This window comes from Euphorbia lathyris, chromosome 5 (assembly GCF_963576675.1).
Source record: "Euphorbia lathyris chromosome 5, ddEupLath1.1, whole genome shotgun sequence".
NCBI classification, from domain to species: Eukaryota; Viridiplantae; Streptophyta; class Magnoliopsida; order Malpighiales; family Euphorbiaceae; genus Euphorbia; species Euphorbia lathyris.
This window is the reverse complement of record NC_088914.1, coordinates 26,068,965-26,093,067: the sequence shown is the minus strand read 5'-3', so window position 1 is coordinate 26,093,067 and position 24,103 is coordinate 26,068,965. Positions and strand designations below refer to the sequence as shown.

Sequence of the window (24,103 nt, the reverse complement as noted above, 5' to 3'; positions counted from 1 at the left end):
AGGAGATTAATTCACGAGCTCCGGTCAGCTTAGAGTGTAGCTGGGTGAAATGTTGATTAACCTCAACAGAGGTTGCATAAGTTGAGTTCACAGCTAAAAGGTTGTTGATTTGTCCTTGTAGGGAATTCATGTGGTTCACCATCATCAGCTGGAGTTCAGCCAGCTTCATTATTGAGTCTTGCTTGGGTTATTGAGATTAAAGGGTTGTCATGACACTCAGCAAGTCTTTGAGACCTTTGATTTCTGCCAGAAGCTGAGTGACAGAAGATATGTGTTGAGGCTCAACATGAGTAGACCCAACAGCATCAGTATGAGCATTGTTAAGATCCTGGAGTAGGGATTGAGCTGAGTCAATGATTCTGCGCCCAGACTCAGTTGCATTCAAGTAAGCATAAGTTGCATCAGGAGTTTGCTCAGCGGCCGGAATTTGAGTAGCATCAGATGGGGGAGGAGTATGGTGCTTTCCAGAACCAGATGGGCCAGCTTGGTCAGCAGCTGGACTTTTGTTCAGGTCAGCATCAGGAACTGACTGTTCATCATTCTGTGAAACAGGATTAGGAAGAGGTGGATCGTCAGAGATATTTTCCTGCTCAACATTGATCTGAAGTTGAGTTGGTGCAGGAGGAGGCACTTCAGAGCCAACTTGGGTAGAATCTTCCTTTGCTCGCTCATTGTCTTGAGCAGCTTGGTCTTCGAGCTCTTGCTCGGTAGGAATTGGATTTTCAGGAGTCTTGGCTTGTTCCCCAGCTTGAGAAACAGTGGCTTGCTTTTCCTCGATTTGGTCCAAAGTTGGTTTAATGGAAGTGTTGAAGAACTGGAACTGGAGTGTGGTAAGGTCAGAGATTGGTTCCCTTAGCGGAGAATCGTCCAGAAGATCAATGACTGGAGATTTTTGAGCCTTTCATTCGAGGCGTTTGCCTGTGCTGACTTTTGGAGGAGAAGGATCAGCAGGAATGAAGTCAAGTGACTCAGAAGAGGAGTTCAGTCCAAGGTCAGTATTGAGACCTTCCACAACCTTGTCCTGCACAAGCTGCTCAGTTTGAATCTCAGTCTGCTCAGCATCAACTATTTGGTTTTCCTCAGCAGCAACATCCTTACTTAGCTCAGCATCATCTGTCCTTTCAACATCAAACTGACCTTCATCATTACCCAGTTCTTCTTCTTGATCAGCAGGAGGTTTCTCAAGATCGATGTCTTGACTTCTCACAAAGTGTGAGTCTTCAGAGACAACACATTCAAGAGAAAGTGCATTAATTGGGTTAAGACCAGAGGATTTCTTCTTCTTCTTTCTCAGGGGCTCCTCAGGAGTATCCTCACTTACTTCCTCAAGCTCTGCTGGCCTTTTCAGATTTTCTACTGACTTAGGTTCCTCCTGACCTTGCTCAGTGTCAATTTGCTTCCCGCGTGATACAAACCGGATTTTCTTTGGATCTGAGTTAATATCTTTGGAAGAGGTTTGGTCAGCTTTCCTCTTTTTGTCTTCCTTAGCGCGGTCAGTGCGAGCTTGGTTTATTTTCTTTCCCTTTCTGGTCAGCATGCCCTTTGTCCCTTCAACCACATTATCTCCTTCCTCTGTTACAGCCCCCTTTCCTTTCTTGGGTTTAATGGGTTGGTCATAGGCCAAGCCGAACAATACGGCCGCAGTAATTTCTGTACCCCAAACATTTATTTCTTGAACTAAGTTCACCCTGTAGTCTTTGCGTATCTTGGTGATTAGTGAACCTAACCTGAGTGTGCCAGTACTTCATTGGAAAGCACCGATGAGGAACACAAGCATATTGAGTGGCTGGTAGGTCAGCATGTGCCAGATGAAGCACTGCTCAAAATTAGACGCTGAGGATGTGGAATTGACCTTGGGAAATATGAAGTTCGTCAGAATGTAATGGGCCATTTTCTGATTTTGACCCATAGAGGTGCTAGCGATTTCTCATACGTGACCAGCGGGTTTACAGAACTCCGAAGAGTATTTGATTTTACCGTGATCGTTTGTGGTTCTAAGTTCAGCTCCTTCATTCTTCAGTTTGAGCAAAGTGGCAAGATAGGGAGGATTGACGAAGATTTCTTTGCCCCTGACCTTTGTGACCATATAATCAGTGTCATCATCAGCAGCTCATAAGTTGGTGTAGAATTCCCTTACCAATTCAGGATATGTGGCTTCACGGAGGGAAAATAGCCCGGTCCAGCCATTCTTAGAGATCCATTCGCAAAAGGGTTTTTCAGCTTCTACAAAACCCTTAGAGAACCAGCGGGAATGGTCGATCTTGTATCCCCTCACACTGTTGTAGACCGAAGAATAGTTTCTTTCCTGTGGTATCTTGCCCTTCTCCTTTTTCTGTTTCTTAGATGGTGTTGCTTGGTCAGCTTGGGGTTTCTTACTCGGAATAATGACCTTAGGTTGGTCATGCTGACCATGTTCTTGAGACTCAGTTGAGGTCTCCTCACGTTCCTACTCAGTGTGCGACGAGGGATTTTCATCGGAGCGGTTGTCATCGTAACCGGAACCGGAGATGTTCTGAGAGTTCGGCATGATTTTCTCAGGGATTTTCGAGAGGTTTTGAGATTTAGAGAGAGAGAGATGGAGATCAATTTGCCAAAGATTTCGAATGTAAAGAGCAGTTAGTGGGAAATCATCCACTATTTGTAGGGGTGTCGAGTTGATCCGATACAGTGAAGTAGCCATTTTACCTCGAGATGATCAAACGACAGTAATCTGGCATTTATGACACAATCGGCACATGTGTTTTCTAATAATTGCGCTTACGTCATCCTAGGTGGCTATTAATGCGTGTGCTAGCATTTATTGTGCATAAGAGTTTTACTCAGTTTCGAGAAGCCTAATCGTTTGAGATTCTAGGAAGTCAGTTTTACATAGAAGGAATGTTCGCGTGCTTAGTAACTGAGCTTATGTTAATCACTCAGTATGTATGTCTACTCAGCATGGGGTGATATAGTTCATATTTAGCTCAGCATGCAATAGTTACCCATTTAGCACAACTCACTCAGCATGGTAATCACTCAACATTCAATTTAAACATATAATTTTAGTGAAGAGGATTAGACATACCGATAGCTTCCCTTAGTATGTTGAATTGCTCACAAGCCAGAGGCTTTGTGAAGATATCCGCAAGCTGTTCATCTGTAGGAATGTAGGTCAGCTTGATCTCACCCTTGAGTACATGATCCCTTATGAAGTGATGCCTTATGCTGACATGCTTCATCCTGTTGTGTTGGATTGGATTTTTGGATAAGTCAATGGCACTCTTGTTGTCACATTTGACTTCTATTGTTTCTGTTTTTACACCATAATCCTCAAGCTGTTGCTTTATCCATAGGACCTGGGCCACACAGCTTCTAGCAGCAATGTACTCAGCTTCAGCTGTAGACAGGGCAACTGATGACTGCTTCTTGTTGAACCAAGATACTAGACAGCTTCCAAGGAAGTGACATCCTCCAGAAGTACTCTTACGTTCTAGCTTATCCCGTCCATAGTCAGCATCAGTGTATCCAATGAGTGTGAAGTCATTTGAGGTTGGATACCACAATCATGCATTAACTGAGCTCTGCAAATATCTAAAAATTCTTTTCACAGCTATAAGGTGTGATTCTCTGGGGTCAGCTTGATATCTAGCGCAATAGCATACTGAGTACTGAATATCAGGTCTATTAGCAGTAAGATAAAGTAGAGAGCCAATCATACCTCGATATAACTTGCTATCTACTGACTTACCTTTCTCATCCGTGCACAGGACAGTGTCAGTACCCATTGGGGTTGATATGGGCTTACAATCTTCCATATCGAATTTCTTTAACATTTCTTTGGCATACTTAGACTGACTAATGAAGATGCCATTCTTCCCTTGCTTAATTTGAAGTCTAAGGAAGAAGTTGAGTTCGCCAATCATAGACATCTCGAACTCAGTTTGCATCTGTTTACTAAATTCTTTGCACATAGATTCATCAGTGGCACCAAAGATTATATCATCTACGTAAATTTGTGCCAGCAGGGTATTTTTACCACTTTTCTTAATGAACAAGGTTGTGTCAGCTTTACCTCTGACATAGTTCCTGGTCAGCAGGAAATTGGTCAACCTCTCATACCAAGCACGTGGTGCTTGTTTCAGGCCGTATAGGGCCTTCTTGAGTTTATAAACGTGGTTTGGAAGTTTTGGATCTTCAAACCCAGGAGGCTGACTAACATATACCTCTTCATTTATAAAGCCATTAAGAAATGCACTTTTAACATCCATTTGATATAGCTTGAAATTCATGAAACTAGCATATGCACATCATATACGTATAGCCTCTAACCTAGCTACGGGTGCAAAGGTCTCACCATAGTCAATGCCCTCTTGCTGACTATAGCCTTGGGCTACAAGTCGGGCTTTATTCCTGACTACATTGCCTTGCTTATCTAGTTTATTTCTAAAGACCCACTTAGTTCCTATAGTCTTTTGATTCTGAGGTTTTGGTACTAAATCCCATACCTCGTTTCTTTTGAACTGATCAAGCTCCTCTTGCATAGCATTGATCCAATGTTCGTCGTGCTCAGCTTCTAAGAAGTTATTTGGTTCATGTACTGAGACGAATGCAACATTGCTGAGATATTTTCTAAGCCGATCTCTTATCATCAGCCTATTTTCAGCAGCATCAAGAATGGACTTCTCTGAATGTCCTCTTGGAATTTTGATTTCTTTGGGCAATGTTGAGTTGTCTGGAACATGTGTTTCTACAATATCTGCAGAAGTAGATTGGTCAGCAAAGGTAATTTCGGTTTCGTGTTTACCTTTGGTTGGTCCTTGTACTGATGACTCAGTGGCTCCATTTTGGTCAGCGGAAGCTAAGCTTGGGTCATCTTCGGTGGACTGAGTTGTCTTTCCTGCAGGGTCAGTTTCGTCGAACTCAACATGTACAGACTCTTCTACAACCTGAGTTCGCTTATTGTACACCCTATATGCTTTACTGTTAGTTGAGTACCCGAGAAATATCGCTTCGTCAGCTTTAGCATCGAATTTAGCAAGGTTTTCTTTTGTATTGAGTATAAAGCATTTACACCCAAAGGCACGAAAATAGCCAATGTTGGGCTTTCGTCCTTTCCAAAGTTCATAAGGGGTTTTCTTGAGTATAGGTCTAACTAAAGCCCTATTGAGTATATAACATGCTGTGTGGACAACTTCACCCCAGAAATACTTTGGAAGCCTATTTTCGCTCAGCATTGTTCTAGCAATTTCAACTATTGTTCTGTTCTTCCTTTTAACAACCCCATTTTATTGAGGCGTTCTAGGTGCAGAAAAATTATGGTCAATGCCACTGACTTCACAGAATTCGTCAAACTGTTGGTTTTTTAATTCTCCGCCATTGTCACTCCTTATATGAGCTACTCTTAGGTCTTTGTCATTTTCAAGCTTTTTAATCAATGTTGTGAACATCTCAAATGTTTCATCCTTGCTACTCAACAAGATGATCCAAGTATACCGAGAGAAATCGTCTACAATGACTAAGGAAAATTTCTTACCTCCCAAGCTGAGTGGCTGGACAGGTCCGAAAAGATCCAAATGTAGTAATTCCAATGGTCGCTTGGTTAAGACAATGTTTTTACTTTGAAAAGACTTTTTCGTTTGTTTACCTTGCTGACAAGCATTACATAGTTGATCTTTTTCAAATTGAAGTTTGGGCAATCCCTCAACTAATTGCTTTCTTGCTAATTTGGCAAGGAGGTCCATGCTTACATGGCCAAGTCTCCTATGCCATAGCCAGGAGTTATCCTCCTTTGACACTAAGCATATATTTTTAGAAAACTGTTTTTCTAAACTCAACATGTATACATTGTCAACACGAGGGGCAATTAGAATTAAATCGTCTGTTTTTCCCTCAAGTATCCGACACTAAGTGGCATCAAATACAACCTTTCTACCGCTGTTACACAGCTGAGCTACGCTCAATAGGTTATATTTGAGACCTTTAACTAGGAAGACTGACTCAATAGTAGGGTTACCTCCGATAGTACCTGATCCAACTATCTTACCCTTTTTATTGTCTCTAAAGCTTACATTACCACCTCGTTTAAGCTCAAGTGTGATGAACTGAGTTTCATCACCAGCCATATGCCTCGAGCATGCGCTGTCAATATACCAGAGCTTTGACTTCTCCACACTCCTCAGGCTCACCTGCATTTTGAATCATTCATCTTTAGGTACCCAACTCTTTTTGGGTCCTCGTTGGTTAGCATAGATAGGTGCTACATCATGTTTTAGTTTGTGACGGCATATATTTATGGTGTGGCCTTGTTTACCACAGAAGTCATAATGAGTTACCCTTTTAGGGTGACTTTGTCTTTGGTCAGCACCATTGTGCTGAGCATGCCAACATATCTTAGTGGTATGACATTTCTTTCCACATAAGTCACATTGGACAATCCGCCGATTATACCAACACACATCTATTGTGTGTCCTCTTTTCCCACAACAGTCATACTGAGTGGACCGTTTATGCTGAGTGTACTGCTTATGCTGACCAGTACCTTGAAACTCAGCATTGGGATAGAACCCTTTCCTTGTCGATTTACTCAGCTGGTTTTGTATAGTTGTGATGTCCTTCCTAACCTTCTTTGACTCAGTTTGGACTTCCGAGACAAAACCATGCATGATTTTTAGATTTTCATCTTGCCTGGTGTTGTCTTGGAGAAGATGTCGGAGATCACTTAGTTTGATCTCCTCGATCTCATCACATCGCCTGCTGAGTGCCTTTATTTTCTTGTTACACTTTTTAGTCAGCGTATATAGATCACTCAGGGCGTTAACCATTTCATTTTTAAGCAAGAGTAGAGATGTTACCTCATTGGAATGATCCTCTTGCTCAGAACCGTCAGAGAGGTCAGCTTACTCAGATTGACTTTGGTCAGCAGCATCATCGGCCATGAAGCATATGTTTGCTGCCTCATTTGTATCAGCTTCTAATGAGGTTGACTCATCACTGTCACTCCATGCTTCGTACCTCTGTGATCTTTGACTTTAGTTGGCCACCATTGCCTTTTTGCTTCCCTTCTTTTCTTTCTTTAAGTTAGGGTAGCTTGACTTAATGTGCCCAGTTTGATGGCACTCAAAGCACGTGACAGGCTTGGAGCTGTCCTTTTTGTACTTGTCACTAGACTCAGCTTTGTACCTATCCCCTCTCTTGTATGGCCTCTTGCTGTTCTTATCATTCTTTCTGAACAACTTCTTCATCTTTCTTGTGAACATGGCCATCTCCTCATCATCTGATGAGTCAGCTTCGGTTGAGTCGGCTTTCATGACAAGTGATTTCTGCTTCTTGTCCTCTGACTTTTCTTTAGCTTCAAAATTTTTCATAGAGATCTCATGAGTCAGCAGAGATCCGATCAGCTCGTCGTATTTGTATGTGGTCAAGTCCTGAGCTTCTTCCACAGCTGTTTTCTTAGCTTGCCAGCTCTTGGGTAGACTTCTCAAGATTTTCTTCACCTGCTCCTCTTCTGTGAAGATCTTTCCAAGTCTCTTAAGCTCATTTATAATATTGGTGAACCTTGAGTTCATCTCCGAGATGTCTTCGTTTTCATTCATCTCGAACAGCTCGTACAATCTCATATGTTGGTTCACTTTGGACTCCTTGACCTTGCTTGTGCCTTCATAGGTCACCTCGAGCTTTTTCCATATCTTTTGTGGTGACTCACAACCTAAAATTTTGTTGTACTCTGCAGCATCTAGCGCACAGTGAAGCATATTGATAGCCGAAGCATTATTTTGTAATTTTTTAAGGTCATCTTCTGACCACTCAGTTTCACTTTTGACAACCTTTTCATTGTCAACAGTTTTGTAAGGCACATATGGGCCTTGAACTATTGCAAGCCACGCACTCATGTTTGTAGCTTGAATAAAGTTCTTCATCCTGTTTTTCCAAAATGTATAATTTGATCCGAAAAACAAGGGTGGCCGACTAATTGATAATCCCTCAGGGAATATCTATGTTGTTTGATTTCCGGGAAGGAAACGAGTGCTGTTCTCAGCCATTTATCGGGATCAGTTCAAGATAGTTTTATCTTTGAGTAGTGAGCTACTAGCTCTGATACCACTTGTTGGTCCCGTGTGATTAGTTCCAAAGGGGGGGTTAGGAACTAATATGCTTTTTCTCATTTTAATTATGTTGACTTAAAATAATGCTTTGAGTTTCTTAACTCAATTTTGGTCAGCACGGCCGAGTTAGGCGTAAGACAGCTTTAGTCAAGGCTGACTAGAACTGTTTTACTTGTGAGTTGGGAATTGACACTTTGTGGTCAGCTTCCAACTCAGCACTCTTATTTACTCAGTGTCGGCTTAAACAATTTATATACTGAGTAATATAGCAAACAACACATACAGATATATAATGAGAGAAAGGGTTAGAAATAACACAGTAGACTTATCCTGGTTCGGCCTCTCCGCCTACGTCCAGTCCCCAGAATCCTTTCGGGCATTTTCAATCCACTACTGAGCTCTTTAAAGGTAGAGTATAAACCGTTTACAAGGCAGTTGAATATGCAAGAGTACCATCCTCTATTCGTCTACTCAACTCCACTAAGCGCTACAACCCAGCACCTAGATTTTCTCTACCACTGAGTACTTAAAACTGAGTACTCAGCACCACGCTCTCAATTTTACAATTGATAAAAATTTGTTCTTTTCTCAGACAAAGAACACTTTAGATGATTACAAAATCAATCTAGCTTTTACACAGAAATAGAAATTTGGTGTAAGATCTCTTTCTTGTTTTGATGTGCTTTGTATGTATATTGTTTTTCTCTTTGTAATTCGGCTAAGGATCCAAGAATAAACTTGTCCTTTTATAGTTGAAATCTGAAGACTAAATCATTCGAATCTGGATCTATCCGTTAGATTCAAATGGCTCTTCATGCGACATTATTCTGGTCAGCTTCAGATTTGCAGGTCAATCCTGTCGTCTGAATTTGGCAGGCGTCAGGCTTGTCTTCTTCTCGCAGGTTCGTATTCTAGTGCCAGTTTCGTCTTTTAGCTAGAGGACAGTTGACCCATGCGTCTCGAAACTATATCCTTGCATGATTCCAAAGCTTCTGAATTGGCGCAGATCACTGTCGGATCTTGTCTTTTAGCAAATGGATCATTGGTGCTGTCCTGAAGAGCACTCAGCTTTACTTTGATAGTCGTTGTCTTTGACCGTTGCTATTTATGATACTGAATTGCTTTTTACTCAGCTTCCATGGTCAGCTTCGTTGTGCAAGATATTGTTCCAAAGAAGACTTTTCTGAGTTAAGTTCTCCTCAACTTCTGTGGTCAGCTTTATCTGCAAGTTTCAGTTCTGAAGAAGACTTTCCTTCTTTCATACTGAGTTATACTTTACTCAGCTCGTGCTATGTTATCATGCTGACTACGTTCTGTCTTACTTTGATTCCTGTTCTTATATGTATATATTTTTATTCTCAGCATTGAACAAACGCATTAGTACAATTAAATCAAAGCACATAAATTTAATTGTCTTAATCATGGATTAACTTAAATAATTTTGTTAAATCAAAATCATGTGGAAAGGTGTTTCAACACCCTATTCTCATAAATCTATAACTAATTATGAATCACACGTTTATGATTCTGTAAAGCAAATTGCTTCACAATTTACGATTCTGTGGAGCAAAATTATAAACTGTGAACCCACCAGGTTGCATAAACCCTCCAAATTTCACTCTCCAAGGTTAGCATTAACTTAAAATACACAGAACTAACCTATATAAAGGAACTTATGTACGTAAACTTAACAAAATACTTATATGAAGAGTTTGGATCTTGTATTGACGTATGGAACTGAAGTTGGATTGCAAAGGATGAGAAGTGTAAGTGAAGCACAATTGTTCGCACAAATAAGCTTTTTTCAGAAATGTTAAGTGATAATATATATACTAAGGGCATTTTAGAAAAGTTAACTTTGAAAGTGTCTAGTTTGGTAAGAGGTGTTGTAGTAGGTTGAAATATAGGCAAAAAGCATCATTAGGCCCCTGATCTTTCATTTTTTGGTTCATTAAGCCTCTGATCTTTTATTTGGATACATTAAGATCAAGGGCTTAATGAGACCAAAAAATAAATGATTAGGGACTTAATGTATCCAAATAAAAGATCAAGGGCTTAATGAACCAAAACATGAAAGATCAAGGGCCTAATGATGCTTTTTGCCTTAAATATATAAATAGACCTCTTAATTGGGCCAATTTTGTAATTTACCCATATAACTATTAAGTTTTATTTTTATTTTTTTTATCTTTTAACGTGTATCAAATGTTGGGTTAAGGTAAACCGTGTCGAAGTCAGCCGGGTAATCCGAGATTTGCTACTTCCATGAGGTCTGATCCAAGACAAGTCAACGAATCAGTTAAGAAGTTTTGTCTTTAATTTGGGATTTGCTCAGCTGTCTTTATTGAGCTTTATGGTCTTTACTACGGACTAGAGCTGGCTTGGAAACTTGTTTTCTGGAAAGTCATTATTAAACTAGATTTGCATGTGGTGGTTAGTCTTGTTTTAGATTTGCAGTGGTTTACATCAATATTTTTGGATCATTGAGGGGTGCAAGAACTTAGTAAGGCATGATTGGGATGTCAGAGTGCAACATGCATTTCTTGAAGGTAACATGCAACTGATATGATGATGAACTTCACATGAACTTTTTTCTTTGGTCATCACGAGTGTGGTGTGCTACCTTCAAACCTCAAAGACCCCATATTTGTGGATTCTTATGGAGTTAACACTCCTCGATTAGTTCGTTTGCAGTTTCTTTGTTTTTTCAAGCTCAAAAGAAATTTGTATGTTGGATCATATAAACAGTAGTAAAACATTATTACTTAGCTATCAATTTACATGTACCTCTATGCGTGAATGCCTCTCAAACTTAAGCATGTACAAGTATGTATTCATTAAATTTGTATTGGAATTTAATTAATAGAATGCCAACCTTGGTTTGGTTGGTGATTTTTTACGAGACTGTATGATATGTTACATAAGAACCTACATGTTTGTTGGGCTAGGCCCAAAAAAATTGAATTTATCAAAAGCCTTAGAAGTAAGAGACCTAGAGTCTCTAGACTTTGGTCCTGACTTTTATGCATTCATAATAGAGGAGGATCTACTTACTCTCCAAGAAGCCCTGACCTTTTTAGATGCTGATTTTGCGGCAAGAAGCCATCAATGATGAAATGGACTCTCTAAAGTCAAACAGAACTGGCACTTAGTAGACTTGCCACCGGGTTGCAAACCAATAGGTTGTAAATGGGTTCTCATAAAGAAACTGAAACAAGACGTTTCTGTTGATAAGTATAAGACATGTCTTATAGCTAAAGGATTTAGACTAAGAGATGATGTAGATTTTTTAGACACCTATTCACTTGTCACTAGAATAAGATCTATTCGTGTTTTGATGGCTATTGCTGCTTTACACAATCTTGTTGTGTACCGAATTGATGATAAACCTGCCTTTTTTGAATTATGAATTGGAAGAAGAGGTATATCTGGATCAACCTGAGGGATTTGTACCGACCATGCCCATAAAGTGTGTAAAGTATATAAGTTCTTGTATGGTTTAAAACAAGCACCTAAGCAATGACATGAAAAATTTGACAGTCTGGTTATTTCAAATGGCTTCAAGGTAAATGAAAGTGATAAATGCATCTATAATAAAAATGAAAATGATGTTTGCTCTATTATATGTTTATTGTTGATGACTTGCTAATTTTTGGATCTAATATTCATGTTGTGAATGTTGTGAAATCTATGCTATGTGAAAACTTTGACATGAAAGATTTAGGAGAAGCAAATATCATACTTGGCATCAAGATAACTAGGTGTGAAAATGGAATTTTTCTGTAGATCAATCTCACAACATTGAGAAGATTCTAAAGAAATATAATTACTTTGACTGTAAACCTACATGCGCACCTTATGACCATAGTGTAATGCTTTTTAAGAATACTAGAGACAGTGTAAGACAGTTAGAGGATGCTAGCATAATTGAAAGCCTCCGCTATGCAATCGATTGTACTAGACTTGACATATCTTATACCGTGGGAGTATTGTGCAGATTTACTAGTAGACATAGTGTTGAGCATTAAAATGCTATAGAAAGGGCCATAAGATACTTTAAAAGAAACATGAAACTTGGATTGCATTATCAAAGGTTTCCAGCAGTGCTTGAGGGATATAGCAATGCTGACTGGAACACCCTATCAGATGATTCCAAGGCAACTAGCGGCTATATTTTTTTTGTTTAGATGGTGGTGCTGTTTCATGGAAGTTTAAGAAACAGACCATTCTAGTTCAATCAACTATGAAATCAGAACTACTTATTAGGGTCAAATCCGAATAAATGTAACTGTTCTTTAATGGGACCCGATTTGAATAATAATGGATAGAATGACCATGTACCAGATTACCTAACAACCCATTCCCTCATTTGTTTTATTTAAAAACAACAACATTACATAAATGATTAATCCAACTCCTCCCCCATCTCTTAACCTGTAGAGTGCAGACTCAACAACTAATTTGACCCAAAACGACTTCCAAAAACTTGAGGTTCGGGTTTCAGCACAACATAAATTTTTATTTTATGTAATCACATGCTGAAGCTGCATAAATAATGGCCTATAAGTTATTAAATAATAATAAGTTTTACCAAACATTATGAGGAAAAAAGTGGCATCACAACAATATAACTCTATGTGATCAAAATATAATTTTCCTTATCCGAAAATTATAATTTTTTCTTTTAATTTTTACGGTCATTTCAAAATTAAATTTTCATGCATACTTATCTTATATTACCTCTACTTAAAATGTTATGATTATTGACCAATTTATAGTTTCAATTCTAAATTAATAAATTTCATAGTTTGCAAATAAAAATGTATTTTTTTTGTTACAATAACAATGTATATTAAATAGGAGTATATTGACAAACAATATATATATATATATATATATATATATATATATATATATATATATATATATATATATAAATAAATATATCAATAATGTTGAAATTGACATGTCAACTTCTCATAATTTAAAATTTTAATATAATTAATTTTAAACATCTCTACAATATCTTCCCATTTTTCATTTTTCTATTTTAGTAATGGTAATATATGTTATAATAAATTAAAAAATTAATGGTTTTGGATATCTTACTTAAAATGATAACATATTTTCTCATAAAAAAAATGATAACATATTTTATAACAAATTAGAGACTTTCTTGAGTGAAAACCGTTGTGTGAGACATATCTCAGTATCAATATGGCCGATCACCCGAAAAGAAATTTGACTAAATTAGATTTTAATCAAAATACAATTAATTAGATAGTACTCTCTTTAATAGATGTCGTTTTAGAATTGTCAATTTATTTTTTGTTATATGATGTACATTTTATATTATCAATGCACTTTTAAAAATATTTTCTAAACTTATTATCAAAAAAAAAATATATTTTCTAAACTTAACCTTATTCAAGATAAGAGAGATAGTTAGTATAAATATAAATAATTATAATTAAGGTATACTACTTAAGAAGAAAGAGGTTTTTTTTTTAGAAAATAGAGTTCTATGACAAAAAAAAAATATTGAGGGTAAATCAATTTTAATAATGTAATCTATATTTTGTTAAAAAAACTTTAAACGAGATATATTAAAAACCGAAAGAATATATAATAAGTGCTTTACTAAATAATCTGTCGGCGGTGGATACACTTATGAACCATCTATATCTATATGTTGAGTTTTAACGCGAAGGTCGCAGGTTTGAGACCTGCATAGGCCAATATTTATTTATGTGGTGAAGCTCTTAGCCTAGTGGTTGAGAGCTTACTTATGCCTTGGAAGGTCATGGGTTCGAATCACATCAGGGTCTGGTGGGGATTTTTCTTTCTTCTTTAATTTAAGCGCATTGTGCGCAAATTTTTTTAAAAAAAATAAAATAAAATAAAAAATAAGATTACAATTTAGTTGATGATGTAAAATTATATTAATTAAACCAATATTAAATTATATATTAATTAATTTTATAAAAATATACAAGTTAATAGATTATGTACATTATAGTACGTTTCGGGTTAAGCCTCGTTAACTGCCCCATCACATTCAAAGACCTACTGTAATAGAGAATTTTTGTGCAAAAATGCATTCTTTGCCTGTTTAGAACACATAGAAATTGAAACTGCCAAAATAGAGTGTTTACGATTGTTTTGTTTTAAGTGTTGTGCTCAAACACTTGTTTCTGCTTGCTGTCCTGACAAACAGACCACACCACCATGACCAGAGACCCCAAAAATCCTAGACCAAATAAAATCTCAGAACTAACAGAGGCTCGGAAGGCGTGCGGACACGTCCCAAAAGAGGTTGGACGCATGTCGAACATATGCCACTGTCAAATAATTAAATTAGTCCTTATATTGTAGAAGTTTTTTTTTATGGTATTTGTTTCTAATCACGACTCGTTTGTAGGAGTATGATATTTGTGATTTGTTTAATCATGGATCATTTATAGAAGCATAATTTTAGTAATTTATTTCCTTTTTAAATGTTTTTCTTTTTTATATATATATTTGCTCCGTCTTAATTGGCTCAGGTTTGGGGATCATTACATCACTTTTTTCCATGTCTACTCTCATTCAGATGGAAACATAATAGGATTGAAGAAATAATTGATTCTATCGGAACTTGGGTTTGGGACTCGACCGTGTTGAAGTAAATCGCTTTAGATTTTTTTATGCAACTATATTTGGAGGAGTCTTTCTTTAGACATCAACTTTATTACGGGTTTCTCTTTTTTCACACAGTGTAGGCCTTTTTAACATTTTATTTGCAGATCACTGTAACACCATTACAGTAGAATTGTTCGTATTTAGTTCACAGTAGAATTGTTGGTGTTTAGTTTTTTTTATTAGCTTATTAGGATTATGATTTGAATAACATAATGTTTTCAGAACCGGACCGGATTGGCCGGTCGAACCGGGAACCGGATTGCTGTCCGGATTGGGTGGATGTGGGTTTATGAAATTACAACAGCCCGTGTAAAACCGGTGTCAACCCGGGAACTGGCGGTCGGACCGGGAACCGAATTGACTCCGGTTTTTTTAATTATATATGAAAAAAAAAAGACAAAAACTAATTAAACGTAATAAACTCTTCCAATTCCAAAGAAACAAACCATATGGAAAAAAAAGACAAAAACTAATGTTGTTGAAGTGCAGCATATTACATAATTTTTTTTTTTTTTGTTGATGGTGCTTTTGTGTTGTTGAAGTAAATTTTTGGTGCTGCTATGTTGTTGAAGTATGCATACATTAGATAATGAATTTTTTTTTGCTAAGGTTTTTAAAGTATTTTTTATATAATTAATAAATATTTTTTTTATATAATTATTTATTACGTCATCCGGTTCGACCATTTCGAGTCATTTGGTTGAACCAAGTGACCCCTGACTCAAATATAAATTCGATTCGATGTCCGATCCGGTTCTGAAAACATGAGCTTATAAGGAATAATATGTGGATGACCATATTAATTTCCTTCTCCCAAGTTGTAATTAATTTCATTCCTTGAATAATTTGATGACATGAAACATTTCCCAACGGCTATATTCAGCTGAGGAAGTCGGTAAAACAGTTTGATTGATTTAATTAATCAATTAATTAATTAATTAGTGGTTAATACCCCAGTTAGAATCATTGCACCTGGCACTACCATAGACTTGCATGTGGCAACAGATAACTAAATATAGATTAATTTACACAAATAAAAATGCATAAATAATATTAAAAAATGTTTCTCTTAAATCTAGGTGCCACCCCCTTCCCCTTTCTATGGCTATATATGCAGAAACCCACCACATTAATTCCCACACCCACACATAGATTTGAGTCTTCCCAAGTTTAGAGGGTTGAAATTTAAATTTAATATGGAATTAGGGGATGAACATGTGGTATGGTGCTTCTTAATTAATAGGGATAAAATAATCTAACATTTACTGTCAGAAGCAATTTTATTTTTTCGTCTAAAATGATATAATTTTACCTCTAATATTGGCCGCCAAGAGCAATTTTACCTCTTGTGTTGTCAAGTTGAGTCAATTTTAGAAATAATTCATCAAACTATCTTCTCGATCATGAATCTTGTCATCTACATTTCACATATGATATCATATAAAATTATGCAATTTTACCTCTTATGTTGTCAAGTTGAGTCAATTTTAGAAATAATTCATCAAACTGTCTTCTCGGTCATGAATCTTGTCATCTATATTTTACATATGAGTAATTTTATTACTCATCAATGACAGATCATAAACATATGATGATTAGATGTGGAAAAAATAAATTAAAAAAGTAAAAAATATACGGTCTATTTTACGAGTTTGGCAAAAAAAAAATCAAAATATTTCATCGAATTAATAAATATTAACCTCCAATTCTATTATTGAACCAAATAAAATAAGAAATCTTTTTTTAACGAACTGATATGCAATTGGTGTATAATAAGGAATAAAATATATGTGTTTTACAATAACGTCTAAAATTGACCCAACTTATCAATGTTAGGGGTAAAATTACTTTTGGTTGCCAACATTAGGAGTAAAATTGTATCATTTTAGACACTAAATATAAAATTGTTCCTGCTTGTAAACATTAGGATGTATTTTTACCCCAAATGATAGTTGCATTTTGATGATTCGTGTGGATTCAACTTTTTTTTATGTTTTATTTATTTTAACATATTAGGAATGTTTCTTTTAACTATTCTTGTCACGATCCAGCCCAGGCCATGACCGGCGCATAAATTAAATTAACTTTAATTTATGCTAGCCTTAATTCTGAACTAATAGAAATTCCAAAATTTACTAACAAAATGTCAAACTCGTCTCAATTACATGAATAAACCTTAAAAGAATCAAATGTGCAAGTCTAAACCTCAATAATCAAAATTCTCCAAAGATAATATAAAGCTAATTTATTAGGCACTCTCCTTCAACATCAATCCAAGGGTTACCTCACGAACAGTGACCTTAATCTGAAAAGAAAGATTCAACGTGGTATGAGATTTTCGTCTATACGAGCGAAAACCTCAGTGAGTAGTAGCTACAGCACACAACAGAAAGGGAACAGTCAGGCACACTGATACTTTTAAATCATGACAAATATAGTTCAAAATATAGTATTTCAAAATCAATTAAACTGAAGAGTCAATATAAGATAATCAATTCCAAAATGCTGACAATCAATTGTCAAACATAATACTGAAGCCTTTCAAAATATCAATTATTAGAATAATCAGAGAATAAGACAAAAGCTTTAAAACACATGGTACAGTGTAACAGAGTGGTGATACTGCACACCACCAGGGCCAGATAAATGGTAAGCGCTACCAATAACAGATACAGATAACAGATAATCGCCTTCACCGATCTTATGCATGATTCTAATGCTGACACAACTGACGACAAACTGACAACTGACAACTGACAACCTGACTCAAAGACAAATGCAAGGACCTAATGTTATGAAGATCGGTGGGAGGCCAGATAACAGATACAGATATACTGAGCACTTGTACCAGTTTGAAAACGTATAGTATACATATATAAATCAGAAAATCATAACTGATTGAACGAATTATCAGATTCCTAAAATAAAAGTAATAACGGCGATAAATCGCGTATCAGAAAGTACAGATACCATCAAATCAAATTTTAATAGCTTCTTTGTAACTGGTAATAAAACAAATCAAATATGAAGGGCCTGTTCCCAGAATATACGCTCTAATACTAAGGATATTTGGTAAACATAAGGTTCAAAATCTACGCGCTTTTATAGACGGAAACATATAATCAAATGTTAATTTTTGATAAACAGTTTAAATTTTGATATTTCAATCAAACAGTATCATGTACTATAATTACCACTCACCTGGAACTTAAGCCGATGTCAAATCCCGACAGCTCGTCTCTCAATCGACAGGAAGAATATCAGGATTTCCTATTGGTTCAATAACAATGGGGAATGAGCAAACTAATCTTAATCATATCTAAACTAACGGGGACAATTAACATTTTAGGGGAGAATCAATTAAGCCTTAATGAATCACTAATTAAGATAATTCAAAACCATAAAACCAGCACCAATAATGTGAAAACAATTTGAAACAAAAATTGAAAACTCACAGCACCCACCTATCAATTAAAAACCAAATTCCCATTATATAAAGAAAACATGCTTTAGATGCACATCACTCAAATTGGTACAATTGCAAGTTTTGTATTATGTTTGTTTTCATTAAATACTAATAATGGTGAAATCAATTTATCTCAGGGCTCAACATGAAAACAATTACCATAAGAGACAAAACAAGGGAGGGAAAGACTAAATCTATCCAGGAAACATGAATTAATTCCAAATGGCTTTTCCCTAAGATGACCGACCCTGCACAGATCTTTTTTTTTTAATTTAATAACAGAAGGATTATGTCCATTATTAGTAGCATATAGGTCAAAAAAGGAGATAAGTAAGTGCTCATTTACCTGGTTATCAAGAACGACAATCAGGGTAAGGAAAAGTTTGCGATTCGCTGCGGAGGGACAAAACGATGTTGCGGCCAAGGTTGATCCCTCAAATACAGTTTTCTTTTCTTTTATAATATAAATATGTTTTAGGTCTTCTCACATTTTTAAAATAATTAAAATGGTATTTTCCTAATATTATTTATTAAAATAATAATATTTTCAAAAATACTTTAAAAAAAAAGGATATTACAATCTTCCCCCCTAAAAATAAATTCGGTCCCCGAATTAAAATTATAAAGACGCTAACCTGGAATATCGAACAAATGAGGGTATCTAATTCGCATCTCGGATTCAGTCTCCCAAGTGGCTTCCCTACTAGAGTGGTTTTGCCAAAGAACTTTAACTAAAGGAATCTCTTTTGAACGCAGCCTTCGAACTTGGTTGTCTAAGATGCCAACGGGTTGCTCTTTATAGGACAGATCATCTCTAACTTGTATAGTTTGAGGTTGCAAAACATGGGAAGTATCTGGAATATATTTCCTAAGCATCGATATATGGAACACCGGATGAACCTTAGAGAAGTCAGGTGGAAGAGCTAACCGATATGCAACTGCACCAATCCTTTCAAGAATCTCAAATGGACCTACATAACGCGGACTCAGTTTTCCTTTCTTGCCAAACCGCATGATTCCTTTCATCGGAGAGACTTTCAAAAACACATGATTACCGATCTGAAATTCTACATTCTTACGCCTTGGATCAACATAACTCTTTTGCCTACTCTGAGCTGTCAATAGTCTCTCACGGATAACACGAACTTTGTCTGAAGTCAACTGTATCAACTCGGGTCTAGTGAGTCTCCTTTCTCCAACCTCATCCCAACAAATCGGCGACCGACACTTACGACCATACAAAGCTTCATAAGGTGCCATCTCAATGCTAGCTTGATAACTATTGTTATAGGCAAACTCCACCAAAGGTAAATGATGATCCCAATTTTGACCAAAATCAAAGATACAAGCTCGAAGCATATCTTCTAAGGTCTGAATAGTTCTCTCTGACTGTCCGTCCGTCTGAGGATGAAAAGCGGTGCTAAACTGAAGTTTTGTACCAAGTGCTTCTTGAAATTTCTTCCAGAACCGAGAAGTGAATTGAACCACGATCCGACACAATAGAGACTGGAACTCCATGAAGTCTAACAATCTCATCAATGTATAACTGAGCAAGCTTAGAGAAATCATAAGTTGTCTTCACATGAAGAAAATGAGCTGACTTAGTTAAACGATCGACTATCACCCAAATAGAATCATACCCTCCCCTAGTACGAGGCAATCCTACCACGAAGTCCATAGCAATGTTCTCCCACTTCCACTCAGGAATGGGTAGTGGTTGGAGCAATCCAGATGGTCTTTGATGTTCTGCCTTGACTTGTTGACAAGTAAGGCATTTAGCAACAAAGTCTGCAACATCTCTCTTTATTCCACTCCACTAGTATAACTCCCTTAAATTTCTATACATCTTAGTGGAACCAGGATGAACTATATAAGCTGAACAATGTGCTTCCTCCAAAATTTCCCTTTTTAAATCATCAACATCAGGAACACGCAGTCTAGTCCCATAACGAAGAACTCCATCATCACCAATCACTAAGTCTTGAACCTTACCCTGACAAACATCATCCTTAACTTTACACAATTGAGGATCTTCTTGTTGGGCTGCCTTGATTCTATCTAGTAGAATAGGTCTAACACGAAAATGAGCTACTAGCGCTTCAGATGTTGCCTCAAATTTTACTCCTTGATCAATCAATTCATGAATGTCACTAATCAAAGGTCTCCTCACTACAGAAAGATGAGCTAAGCTACCCAGAGATTTCCTACTTAAAGCATCTGCTACAACGTTTACTTTCCATGGATGGTATTGAATTGTGCAATCATAATCCTTGAGAAACTCCACCCATCTTCTCTGCCTCAAATTCAAATCACGCTGATTAAAGATGTATTTGAGACTTTTATGGTCAGTGAAAATCTCGCATGTCTCCCCATACAAGTAATGTCTCCATATCTTCAGGGCAAAAATCACCGCTGCCATTTCCAAATCATGAGTTGGATAATTCTGTTCATGTTGCTTTAATTGGCGAGAAGCATACGCGATCACATGACCATGTTGCATCAATACACAACCCAGACCAACCCTTGAAGCATCACAAAATACTGTATAGCCCCCCGATCCAGATGGAAGGGCTAACACTGGTGCTGAAGTCAAACGAACTTTCAATTCTTCAAAACTCTTCTCGCACGCTTCTAACCACTGAAACTTCACATTCTTCTGGGTTAACTTGGTTAAAGGAGAAGCTATTCGAGAAAATTCTTGCACAAAACGTCGATAGTAACCCGCTAACCCAAGAAAACTTCGAATCTCTGACGCTGAACTAGGCCTTGGCCAATGAAGAATAGCATCAACCTTCTTCTGATCAATACTCACCCCATCTTTGGATACCACGTGCCCTAAGAATGCGACACTATCCAACCAGAATTCACATTTTGAGAACTTGGCATACAACTGGTTCTCCCTTAGGGTCTGAAGAACAAGCCTCAGATGCTGCTCATGTTCTTCTTTACTTTTAGAATACACCAGAATGTCATCTATGAACACTATCACAAAACGATCGAGGAAGGGCTTAAACACCCTATTCATTAGATCCATAAAAGCTGCAGGAGCATTAGTGAGACCAAAAGGCATCACCAGAAATTCATAGTGACCATACCTAGTCCTGAAAGCTGTCTTAGGTATGTCAACATTTTTAACCCTCAACTGATGATAACCGGACCTCAAATCGATCTTAGAAAAGTACTTTGCACCCTGGAGCTGATCAAAAAGATCATCAATTCGAGGAAGAGGGTATTTGTTACGTATTGTGACCTTGTTCAACTGCCGATAATCAATGCACAACCTCATTGATCCATCCTTCTTCTTCACAAACAACACAGGAGCACCCCAAGGAGAGACGCTAGGGCGGATGAACCCTTTGTCAAGCAAGTCTTGCAGTTGTTCCTTCAACTCCTTTAGTTCAGCAGGAGCCATTCGGTAAGGAGGCATAGATATGGGTCTTGTTTCGGGTGCTAAGTCAACACAGAAATCGATTACTCTCTCAGGTGGCAAACCTGGCAAATCTTCAGGAAAGACGTCAATAAACTCATTCACCACATCAACATTCTCCAACTCGATACCCTTGGCTTGAGTATCCTTAACATAAGCTAGAAACCCTTCACAGTTCTTATACAACAATCTTCTTGCGGCAATAGCAGAAATAAGACTATGAGGAGCCAAGCTACGATCTCCTTGAAATTGAAATTCTATCTCCCCAGGAATTTTGAAAGTTACTAACTTGCTATAACAGTTTAAAGAGGCATGATATGAGGCTAACCAATCCATTCCCAAAAGCACATCAAAATCTAACATTTCAAGTAATACAAGATCAGCTAAGAGTTCCCTTTCCCCTACTTTTACTAAGCAATTCTTAAAAGTTAGATTTAAGTCAAGGACATCTCCCATAGGCGTTGCCACAGATAACGTACAATCTAATATAGTGGGTGGTACACCAAATTTCATAGAAAAACAAGGAGAAACAAAGGAATGTGTAGCACCAGGATCAATCAAAACTCTAGCATCAAATGAACATACATAAATGGTACCTGTCACCACTGCATTAGATGCCTGAGCATCCTGCTGTGTCAGAGCAAAGGCTCTAGACTGACCTCGACCTGCTGTTGCATGATTAGGAGCTGAATTGGGACCTCGACCACCCTGACCTCGACCTCCTGAACTCTGGCCTCTACCACCATACTGAGAAGATGGCTGGGTACCGATAAAAGGAGCAGAAACTGTATCCTGACTCACAGCTAGTGTTGTGTTACTGCTTGGGCAATCCTTTCTTCTATGTCCCACCTGACCACAACCAAAACAAGCCCCAGTTGCTCGATGGCATGGAGAGTTACCATGGAATTTACCGCAAAGCTGGCAAGTAGGGAATGTTGATCTAGAGGAACTTTGACTATTCTGAGTACCAGTGGACTGAGCTCTCTGACCATATCTCTGATTATTCTTGGAGTATTGCCCTCCTTGACCAGGTAAGGAATAGGACCCATGAGATACTGAATAGCTACTTCCCCTACTATGCTGACCACTCTGGTTATCATATCGCGCACGTTTGTTCTGATCACGAGCCCTACGCTGATCATCAAACATCTCCATCTGCCTAGATCGATCCACCACTTCCTCAAAGCTAGATAATCGTAGAGGAGCAATTCGGTCTAACAGTCTGTCCCAAAGTCCCCTCTCAAACCTCCTTGCCTTCCTCTCCTCAGTTGGAATAAGATGCTCACCAAAACGAGCAAGTCGAGTGAATTTCATTTCATATTCACTCACAGTCATACCACCCTGCTTCAGCACTTCAAACTCTAAAGCTTTAGCTTCCTTAACACTAGGAGGAAGGAACCTCTCTAAGAAAGAATCACGGAACTGTGGCCTAAAGAAAGCGTTATCAAGTCCATTCCCTCTCTTGGAAAGATACCAACTACGTGCCACTCCTTGTAACTGATTCCCTGCTAACAATACCATCCTAGCACTGGTGCACCCCAAGACCTCATAACATCTGTCCATAGCATCCAGAAAATCCATAGGATCTGTTACAGAATCCTCACCCGAAAACTTCGGAGGTTGTAACCTCAAAAAGTCACTAAGATCCTGTAATTGAGCTCTATCATTAGGTATAGCAGATCCTGTAGTTCTTGATTGTCTATTTTCACCTACCACATTTGTTAGTCTTTCAACTGCTTGAAAGACCCCTTGCAATCCAGCAGCCAAATCAGTGTTAGATATTTGAGCAGGCTGAGAGGTTGAAGCTGTACGAGTGGGCTGAGATGACCCTCCAACTGGTTGCAATATTGGTTCAGATGCTGGAGCTGCTCCTCCAATAGGGTGTGAAGCTCCCCCATCAAGCTGAGATGAATTCTCAACGGTCACCCTACTCCTAGTACTAACATTAACCGTATTCTTTCCTCTTTTTCTTCCTTTAGGATGCATGATTACCTATCCATGCAGCAGAATTAGACACTTTAGCAATGAGGTACTGAAAATGAGTAAATAGGAAGACCCAAATAGATATGCAAGATAAGGGATACGAACAGAACATGTGAATCCTATACAGTAAGTCCATAAGAACCTAAACCTAGTCTCTGATACCACCTTTGTCACGACCCAGCCCAGGCCATGACCGGCGCATAAATTAAATTAACTTTAATCTATGCTAGCCTTAATTCTGAACTAATAGAAATTCCAAAATTTACTAACAAAATGTCAAACTCGTCTCAATTACATGAATAAACCTTAAAAGAATCAAATGTGCAAGTCTAAACCTCAATAATCAAAATTCTCCAAAGATAATATAAAGCTAATTTATTAGGCAGTCTCCTTCAACATCAATCCAAGGGTTACCTCACGAACAGTGACCTTAATCTGAAAAGAAAGATTCAACGTGGTATGAGA

At 37.6% G+C, this 24,103-nt stretch overlaps 1 pseudogene; it reads right to left on the bottom strand.

Moving 5' to 3' along the window:
- Positions 1-196: 196 nt before the first annotated feature.
- On the bottom strand, positions 197-23,641 carry LOC136229726 (uncharacterized; annotated as a pseudogene).
- Positions 23,642-24,103: the final 462 nt, after the last annotated feature.